This window comes from Halichoerus grypus, chromosome 13 (genome assembly GCF_964656455.1).
Source record: "Halichoerus grypus chromosome 13, mHalGry1.hap1.1, whole genome shotgun sequence".
In the NCBI taxonomy this organism is placed as follows: Eukaryota; Metazoa; Chordata; class Mammalia; order Carnivora; family Phocidae; genus Halichoerus; species Halichoerus grypus.
Window position 1 is genome coordinate 73,247,378 of NC_135724.1, and position 9,552 is coordinate 73,256,929.

A 9,552-nucleotide genomic window follows, 5' to 3' on the forward strand; every position below is an offset into this window, starting at 1 on the left:
TCAGGCATCATCAGGTGATGTATGGCCCACTGGCCCTGCCAGGAAGTGACAGTAGATGGATGGGCAGTGCCGAAGGGTGGGCTCAGAGCCAGGAGCAGGGAGCAGGCAGGGGGGAAGTGCCTGGCTCCAGAGAAAGCCATTCCCGGAATGCCACCCTCCCTGGCTGAGGGCAGGACGGGGAGTACCAGAGTCATCTCAGGCATGGCTCCCACACAGGGGCCCTTCGTGTGAGGAAGTGCAGAAAGCTGGGGGGCTCTCGGCACCTCAGGGTGTCTCTACAGGCCTCAGTTTCCTCATCTGTAAAATGGCAACGAAGCACCCCCTGGGAGGTGGCAGGCACACCAAGAGAACGCACACCAAACTCAGTCCCCAGACTCAGGGTTGCTACAATCACCAACCACCCATCCTGTTAGGCTTGGTGCTGGGCCAGGGTGGGGTTGTCCCTAAAGCTCTGCTTCCTTCTCCCTGTATCTCTCCACCTGACCCCTTCCCCCATCTTCTCTCTCCTGGCCTTTGGAAGAATTGCACAGACAGAGATGGACAAGATCTTGGCAAATTTCTAGTTCAACTTCCCTCCCATTTTCCAGAGGGGAAAACTGAGGTCTTGAGAGAAGAAGAACCTGCTCAAGGTCAGTTAGGAGGGCTTGCAAGATTCACCACCCCTTCAGTGATTCCTGAAAGAAATATCTTCCCCACCATGGCCCCAGGAGGGTGGTGAGCGGGGGGCTCATGTTGCTGCCAGCAGATGAGAAAGGGCAGGCAGGACAGTGCTAGGCACAGGGAAGGGGGCTGGGGACGGCGGGGAGGGGAGCAGTGCTGTTGCTTCGGCCAAGTCAGGATGCGCCAGACGCTGCCATGGGCTCTGTCTGCGTCCAAGGAGACCAGGACATTGGGCTGACGGACGGCATGTCCTTGCTGGCTGGTCCTGGAGGAGGGATGGGGAGTGGGGGGAGGGGTCATTCTGGGAACCGGGGCTGCCTGCAGGACCAGGCGGCGTCTCCCGGCATCTGTTCACCTGCCCTGCTCCCCAGAGGAGCCCGGACCTCACGTGGTTCTCCCAGCGGTTGTGGGCATGTGACCCAGATGTACACGGACAGGTCTGGTGGACGTGTGAGGGGGTGTGGGCGTGCACGGGTGCATGTGGGCATGTCAGCACAGACGTGTGCATCGGTGGCCGGGTTTGTGCACGTGTGGGGGTTGATATGCACGTGCAGGGGTCTTAATGCCCGGGCCCCAAGAACCCAGGGCAGGGCAGTGTGGGCATTGCACGTACCTATGTGAGCATTGCACTTTGCACATGCGGGCATCTACGTAGAGGCTACTCAGGTGTAGATGACATGATGACATATATCAGTGGGTATGAGACAAGACGTGTGCTCAGTCAACACCCACCAAGTCCTGTACAAGCTCGGCCTCAGCTTCGGTCAAAAGGAGCGGTGTCAGGCCCCCATTGTCAGTGCGGAAACCAAGGACAGCAGCCTGTCTGAGGCCACCGGGGTTCCTGCCTGTAAATCCAGGAGAACAACCCTTGCTCTCTCCTCCAGGTGGGGCTCAGACAAGAAAATGTCCCACCCAAGTGGGAAACGGGTTTGGCCCCAAAGAAAGGCTCTGCCCAGATCACAGGCCCTATTCTGGAATGTGAGGCTTGCTTTGGACTTGTTCTTCTGAGTAGGGACAGGGCGCGGGCTATGGAATCCCAGGGTTGGATGGGCCTTTGGGGTCACCTGGGGCAGCCCTCTGCTGCTAATGTGGGGGCTGATGGTCAGGACACTTGCAGAGGAGGGAGCCCCTGCTGGAGGGCCTTGCCCCCCCTCCTCCTTGGGGGCTGCTTCATCACCTGCAGAATGGAGTGCCCCTCTACTCCTTTGGGAGGGGATGCCGTGCTGGAGGGCTGAGACCCAAGGTCAGCTGAGGGACAAGCGGGTGGTCCTAGCGTGCTCTCCTGCCAGTCTGGGAGGGGAGATTAGCTGGTGGGGCGGGGAGGCGGGAAGAAGGAGACCGAAGGGATCTGAGGCAGGGAGGCAGGCCTTCCAGTTCAGTTAGTGAAGGGATTTGTCATTTTAATGATGTGATATTTCTTGCCTGGCTCTGGGCCGTGGCAGCACGAAGGGGCCAGCTGCCTCCATGAATGAGGAGGTCCCTGTATTGGTGGAGGGTGTCCTCGGGCTCCGGCGCTCGGCCAGGCTGGGCCTGGGGACAAGGCCTGGATGCCGGGGGCTTGGGGACCACTGGCCGTCACACGACCGCATCTCTGGTCCAGCTCTGCTTCTCCCTCCCTGGGTGACATTGGGTGAGCCCTTCCCCATTTCCGAGGCTCGGTTTCCTCATCTATGAAGTGGGGCCAGTACTGTCGCCCCTGGCTTCCGACACTGACCACTGTCAGCAGCTTTCACATCCTCCCGTTTGCTGTCTCTTCCGGTCCCACCACTCAGACCCTCTCTGCTGCGCCTGCATTTCTGCAGACCCTCAGTAGGCCCCCTCCTCCAGGACGACAGGGTTTTATGGAAGTGCTGACCTGGCTTGGCTCCCCCACCCCCCGGCCTCCCCTGGCTCCCTGCCCCCATCCCAGCTCCAGGCCTCCGGCATTCTGTACGCGTCCCGGAGGCCTGAGAGTGCCTTGCCCTCCCTCGCTTCCAGGTCTTTGTGTAAGCTGCTGCCTCTGCCATCACCCGGGTCCCTCAGGTCTAGTCAGAGGCCTCCTCTGGCTCTCATAGCCACCCTCTTTTTGTCCCCTGGCCACATTTGCCACATTGGAGGGTGACAGCTAGTTTCCCAGTCTGTCTTGCCTGCCCCATGTCCCAGCACATAGTAAGCCCTCGATAACTGTGTGTTTGTTTAACGACTGGAGGGGCCGAGCTGCCCTCCTGCCCCCGGCATGTAGCAGCGCGGGTGAGGGTGCTGGCTGCAGTGATCGCGGCCCGGCGGGTGGCCTGTCCATCAGCCTGGCTCTGCGCCTGACCAGATGGCGCGGAGCCCCTGGGGAGGGGAGAGGAAGAAAAGATCCATCACCCAACCGGTTGGTCTGCGGGTGTGTGGGTGTGTCACCCCTGCCCCCAACGAGAGCCCCATTCATCATGCTGTCCCTGGGATGCTGGGATGGGACGAGCAGGCGGCACCCCTCTGGCAGGCTCTGTGGGGCCCGAACCTTCAGGAAGTCAGCAGCTCTCTCATGCACGGGGAAATTGAGGTCTGGAAGAGGGTGGCCAAAATTAAAAGCAGGGAGCCTGGGGCCAGACTGACCAGTGTTTGAGTGACAGCTCTGGAACTCAGGTCTGAGACCCTGGGTAAGTCTCTGGCCTCTCAGAGCCAATGTCTTCATCTGTAAAGTGGGGGCACAGTAGTGCCCCCTCACCCAGAAGAGGGGAGGAGTCCTCTCGCCCCTTACCCAGCTGAGCCCTGCTCCTCCAGCTGATGGAGGAGGAGGAAGCGATGACTGCAAGTGACAGGCCCAGCAGATTCAGGCGGGACCGGCTCATTGTCTGGGCATCGGGGGAAGGCGACACTGATGGATGCTCCTCTGGGCCAGAGGGGTTGGGGGAGGGGGGCGCTGAGTGATGGCCAGGTGTCTGGTGATTACAGCTCAGCTGACCCGACCAGCTGGCCAGGGGGACAGCACGCCCCAGACTCTCTCCCAGCCCCCCAGCTGGTTTGCTGGGAAGTCACAGCCTCCCTCCTCCTCAGCATTTTAATTATAAAAGCAAACGCTTTCTGAGCTAGCAGTTCACCTGAATTGCACAGCCGCCTAGGGAGTGGGATAAGATCCTGGGGCATTAAGATCCCCATTCCACAGATGGGGAAACTGAGACCCTTTCCTTCACTCAGCAAATATGTACCGAGCACCTACTCAGCGCCAGGCTCTGTGCTGGGCACGGGGAAATCGGACAAGAAGATTTTGGCCACCTGCTTGCCCCCAGGTATTCTGGAAGTTACAGGTGGACCGGGACTGAGTTTTGCGTCCCACGCGCTACATCCATGAGGATGTGGCAGCAGAGCATCCGTTCGGGTGGCGCACGCTCCCGGGCAGTCACAGGGCGCGCTCAGTGCCAGGCGCCGTGCTGAGCACTTGAGGTGTCTTGTCTCATTACTCATCCAAGGCAGGCATCAGTGATCCTGTTTTCCAGCCTCAAGAACTGGAGCGCAAAGCGCTGATGTGACTGGCTTGGAGCCCCCCAGCTGGGATGAGGCAGAGCCCACCTGTGCACACAGGACTTGGGTTCTTTCCACCCTCCTGGGGCCATGGAACTCGGCCAGGCATGGCTGAACGAGGAGCTGCCAAGTGGGGGGCCCAGGAATGAACAAGCACAGGTACCCCAGCAGAGCTTAGCCCAGCCCAGAACCCTCAATTCCTCCTGTGCCGTGAGGGCCACGGCCAGGGCTAGAGCCTCTCCTCCCGGAATCTGATCCCACCCCCAGACAGCCCCTCCCACACCTGTCCTGTCCTGGGCTTGGCGCCACTGCTGAGCCCCTTCAGAAAGCACATGGCCACCCACAGGTAATGTAAGTTGGCGGGGGGGGGGGGCTCTGGTCCATCCACTCTGAGCTGGGCCAGGGGGAGGAACTCTCCTCTGAAGCTGAGAAGCAGAACGGCCCCAGGCTGGGGGTGGGGGTAGGATGGGCACCCTTGAGCCTCAGGCTCCTCCCATCTCACGTGGGTGCAGTGGTGACTGCACAAGGCTCTCGTGGGGCCTCATGATGCCACCAGGGAGGGACTTACCGGGGAGCTGCTGCTGTGGACTGGGCCCTGGTGTGCGCAGTGGTGAGGATTAAAGAGAGAGACCAAGTACGCCAAGGCAAACACAGATCAGTGCTATTCTTTTCACACTCCTTGGTGCCCGGCCAGAGCAGGTGCTCAGGGGACCCTGTGGCCCTGACCGCCGGCAGACAGGATCGCTGCTGGGGTGGGGTTTTAGAGCCTGCTCTCCTGAGCCAGGCCTGGTGCTGGGCCGGCCGGAAGGAGGTGGGGGGCTCTGGGAGGGGGCCGTGCTTGGCCTGTGCTGACCTACCCAGTGGAGCAGAGCTGGCTGTAATGAAGTGGGCTAGCCCCAGGCTGCCACTGATTTCACGTCTCGGTGGCCACTTCCCAGCTGGTAAATGTCACTGGAGAGAGCAGCCGTGGCACTTGGCATGGGCCCATTCGAGGGTGGGGGCGGACAGGCCGCCAGAGGGGCCAGGGATGCCCATGGAACGCTGATGCTGGCTCAGGGTTCCCAGGCCCTCCAGACACCCCTCTGGGTTCCAAGGGGCTGTGCCAACCAGCTGCAGCTGTCACCCACTCAGGGACCTTTGCCACCACCAGCCCGTCTCCTGCATCAGTCCACAAAGGGCCTGAGCCCCAGCACTGGGAGGGCTCCCCGCCCCCCGCCATTGGCCACATCCCCACCCCGCCACTTCATTGGGGTAAGCTCAGGGAGGTCTGGAGGGAGGCACAGCTGCCCAGGCCACACAGGTGGGAGGCTGACCTCTGGGAGATCCCCTCCTGGCCCATGACGGCCCCCGCTGCCCTGAGCTGTCTCCTTTGATAACTGAGTCCAGAACAAGCTAATAGTAAATAGCTATAACCACACAGTGACTGGTCTTGTTTAATGAACTCTCGCTGCAGCAGGCACTAGCTCAGAACCTGGTATCCGTGACCCCATTCATCCCCCACGATGACCCTGTGGTCAGTGGGAACTGATTCCATCGGGCAGGGGAGGAATGTGAGGGTCAAGAGGCCAAGCCCTCTCCTCCAAGCAGCGCTGGAAGCAAAACCCCTCCCCATCCTGCCGGCCCCTCCAGATGGGCTATGCCACCTAGAGTCCTCAAGGGCCCCTCCCTCTGCTCAGCCTCCACCCCAGAGGAGATGGGGCCTGGCCCACCTGTCTGCCCTGCATCGTCTTCCCCTTCCCCGTCTCCTGGGATTGCCAGGAAGCAGGAGGTGGGACGGGAGGTCATCTGCCGGTGTCTGGCTGTTCCACTGCTGGTCTTAGGCTCTCAGCAGCCCTCAGCCTTGGAATCCGGGCCAGTGAGTGCTGTGCGGAGGGAGACGGGCGCAAGTGCCTTCCAGGTCTGGACCCGAGGAGGAGCTGGGCCTCCTGAAAGACTAGAGAACAAGAAGGGCCGAGGGCAGGTGTGTCACCACTTACTGTTCTCTGCCCGCCCCCGCCCCCCCACCGTGTCCCCTTTCTCTCCTTCTAGAACCTCCTTTGAAAACCAAGATCTGTCCAACCCACACCCAACCTGGACCCAACATTTCCTAGGTGCACCCACCCTAAGTTGCACAGACGAGTTCCTGGCTGACAGGCCGTGAGGGCGGCTGACGCCAGTGCCCCTGGGGCAGACACACGGCAGCCACTGAGTCAGGCTTGCCTGTAATGCTGTGACTTCCACAGCGTCCCTGCTGGGGCCCTTCAGCCCGGTGGGAGCCAACCCCGAGTTCTCTGCATCTCCTGGCCCCCCTCCCCCCTTGTGTGGACACCCACTGCCTTACCGGGCCTCTCCACCCTATGCCCAGCACGGACTGGCCCCAGCAGAGAGTGGCAGATGGGGTCCTGGGTCTGGCCTGGGGAGGGGGCTGTCCCTGGAGCAGGGTGGCCTCTCAGAGCATGGGGCGGGGGCAGCTCTCAGGCCTGCCCTGTGGGGACACGGTGCCCGCTCCACCTGGAGGCTGCTCCCTGCGCCCCCTTCCAGAGCTTCCCTGGACGTTCCTACGCGGGGCGGGGAGCCCTGGCATCCCCAGCCGCTCTCTCTCTTCCATGGGAAAGAGGAGGGAGGAGAGAAAAGCCGTATTAATAAAAGAATAGGATACTGCGACTAACTCCGCAGCGTGTGCAGCTCAGAATAGCAATGTGCTTTCTCAAGGCAAACAGAACTCCCCAGGTGTTAATGCAAATTCACTCCAGTTAAGATGAAAGAGGGTTGTTTCCCCCTTTGCTGGCTAATATGAAGGACTTAATAGATTCAGCTTTGGGAACTTCGGGCTGGGAGCAGGAGGCTTGGGGTGGGGGGGGGATGGAGGCGTGGGCAGAGAAGGGAGGTCCCCACGGGTTTCAGGGCACAAGGCAGCTGCCACTGAGCTGCCTCCTCCCCCCCCCCAGGCTGCCAGGAGCTGGGGCGCTGCTCGGGAGGAGGCAGTGGGAAAGCCCAGGGGGGCAATGTCAGCCCCCTGTCCCGGTGCGCGCTGCCCTTCACATTAACTTGGGGTCTGAGGCCACAATTGCCAGTCCCTCGTTGGTGCCAGAGGAGCGTGGAGCTCGGAGAAGGGAACGACCGGGGCACCCGGTTCCAGTCCAGCTCGCGGCCGTGGGTGCTTCTGTGGGAGAGTGGGTCACTCACTTCCCATTGGGCTCCCTGGGAGGGTGAAACTGGTTTGACAGGGCCTGGGGAGGCCAGGCCTGAGGAATTCCTTTATTTTTTTTTTTTAAAGAATTTTTATTTATTTATTTGACAGAGAGAGAGCACAAGCAGGTAGAGCAGCAGGTAGAGGGAGAGGCAAGAAGCCCGATGCGGGGCTCAATCCTAGGACCCTGGGATCATGACCTGAGCCGAAGGCAGTCGCTTAACGACTGAGCCACCCAGGCGCCCCTGAGGAATTCCTTTAAAACATGAGATTTGAAGACTATTGGAACAAGAAAGGGCCTCAGAGTTCCTCTGGCCCAAACCTGACCTTGTATAGCCAAGGACTTGGAAGCCCAGAGAGTAGAGGGACTTACTCAAGGCCACAGAGCTGCAAGCAGAGAGCTTCTGAAGGACCATACCCCAGGGCCTGCTCTCCTGGAAGCCTGAGTGGCCCTCTGTGGGACACAGTCTGGGTGGCTCTGCCAGCCACAGGCCCCTTCATCCCATGACAGAGGGCAGGAGGGTGGGGGCTTCCTTCTCCAACCCCGGGGTCCCTAGGCTAAGCTGCTTATCCCAGACCAAGCAGATTTGGCACACATATTTCCCCCAGAATTATCCTCCATTGAAAATTGCCCGCGGTCCCCGCTGGGCCAGTCCAAGGAGGGGGAGGGGGACACCACGCAGGGGCTGGCCTGCAGCTGGGACCCTGGGAAGGTGTCTCTGGGCTCAGCTGAGGACAAAGGGCGACTTCAGGGAGATCCAGGGGGACAGAGGGCGGGAGCGCGGCTGCCCCCACCGATCCATTTCCCTTGTCTGCATCTCTCTCAGGGCAAATGGCACAGCAGGTGCCCTAAGGAGACACCTCCACAGCCTCTTCCCTTTTGTTTACTGACTTAATTCCTTCAGATCAAAGACTGCCCCTTCCTCCCCTAGCAGGCAGGCGGGGGAATTACATTATTTATATTGGAAATGGGCAAGACTCCGTGGGGACTTCTTCCTTATGCCTGATAAGAGAAAATCAGGTCACTGCCATGCCTCCCTGGTGTCTGCGGGCTGGGTTCTCACAGCCCAGGCACCCACAGGCTCAGGACGAGCACCAGGTGCAGAGCTGGCACTGCCCACCCAGCCCGTGTCACCCTGAGCCTCCGGTAAATTATTGACCGGAGCAGTGGGTATTGATATGACAACACCAGAACATCCTTTCCATGCAGCCCCAGCCTGGGTTATCTATCATCTCCTTTGCAACTGGCACTGGGCAAACACAGCGAGGACAAACAGGCCAGATGCAGCTTCATTAAGCTCCCGCTGCAGGTGGAGGGATGGGGCCCCCCCGTGGGGGCCGCTGGTGGGCTTGACCCTTTGGAGTCACGGCTTCCTCTGGGTCACCACTGCTTCCTCCTGCAATGCCCACCCTGACCCCCACAAAGAAGCGTCCAGCTAAAGAGCCACCCCTCACCAAGTGGCACCGTGCTTGGAGCTCTCTTATTAATCCCCACAAAACCCTGTAACTTGCCCGGGGTCACACAGCTGGCAAGTCGCTGAGGGGGGATTGGAACCCAGGTCTGAGTTCCAAGTCAGAAAGGGCTGAGCCCTTCAGCTCTGTGGTCTCCTTAGCCCTCTCCCCAGCTGGGCGTAAAGAAAAAAATGTGTTTCTTCATGAGCGCCGCTTCTATTACTTGTAAATAATGGTGACACTGCCCCACATCCGCACCCTTTTTCTTAGAAATCTGAGTACTTTTTGCGTCTGCTCTTGACGTTATTCTGACAACATTCCAGAGGTACCCAGAGAGGTCATTATCAACCCTCTTTTTTTATTTATTTTTTTTTTTTAAAGATTTTTATTTATTTATTTGAGAGAGAGAGAATGAGAGACAGAGAGCATGAGAGGGGGGAGGGTCAGAGGGAGAAGCAGACTCCCTGCCGAGCAGGGAGCCCGATGCGGGACTCGATCCCGGGACTCCAGGATCATGACCTGAGCCGAAGGCAGTTGCTTAACCAACTGAGCCACCCAGGCGCCCTATCAACCCTCTTTTCAGAGGGGGAAACGGGGGTTAGGGAAGCAAAGCTCCTGGCCCGGCAGGAAAGGGGGAGCCTCTCCCCCGCTCTGACTGCAGCAGTCCTCATGGGTCTTGATTTCTCTGGCTCAGAGGCAACATGCCAGGTGCTATTCTGGGGCTGCCGCCCCAGTGAGACGGGCATCAAGTGGGCACCGGGAGAGGACGCGGCGAGGGGTCTGCT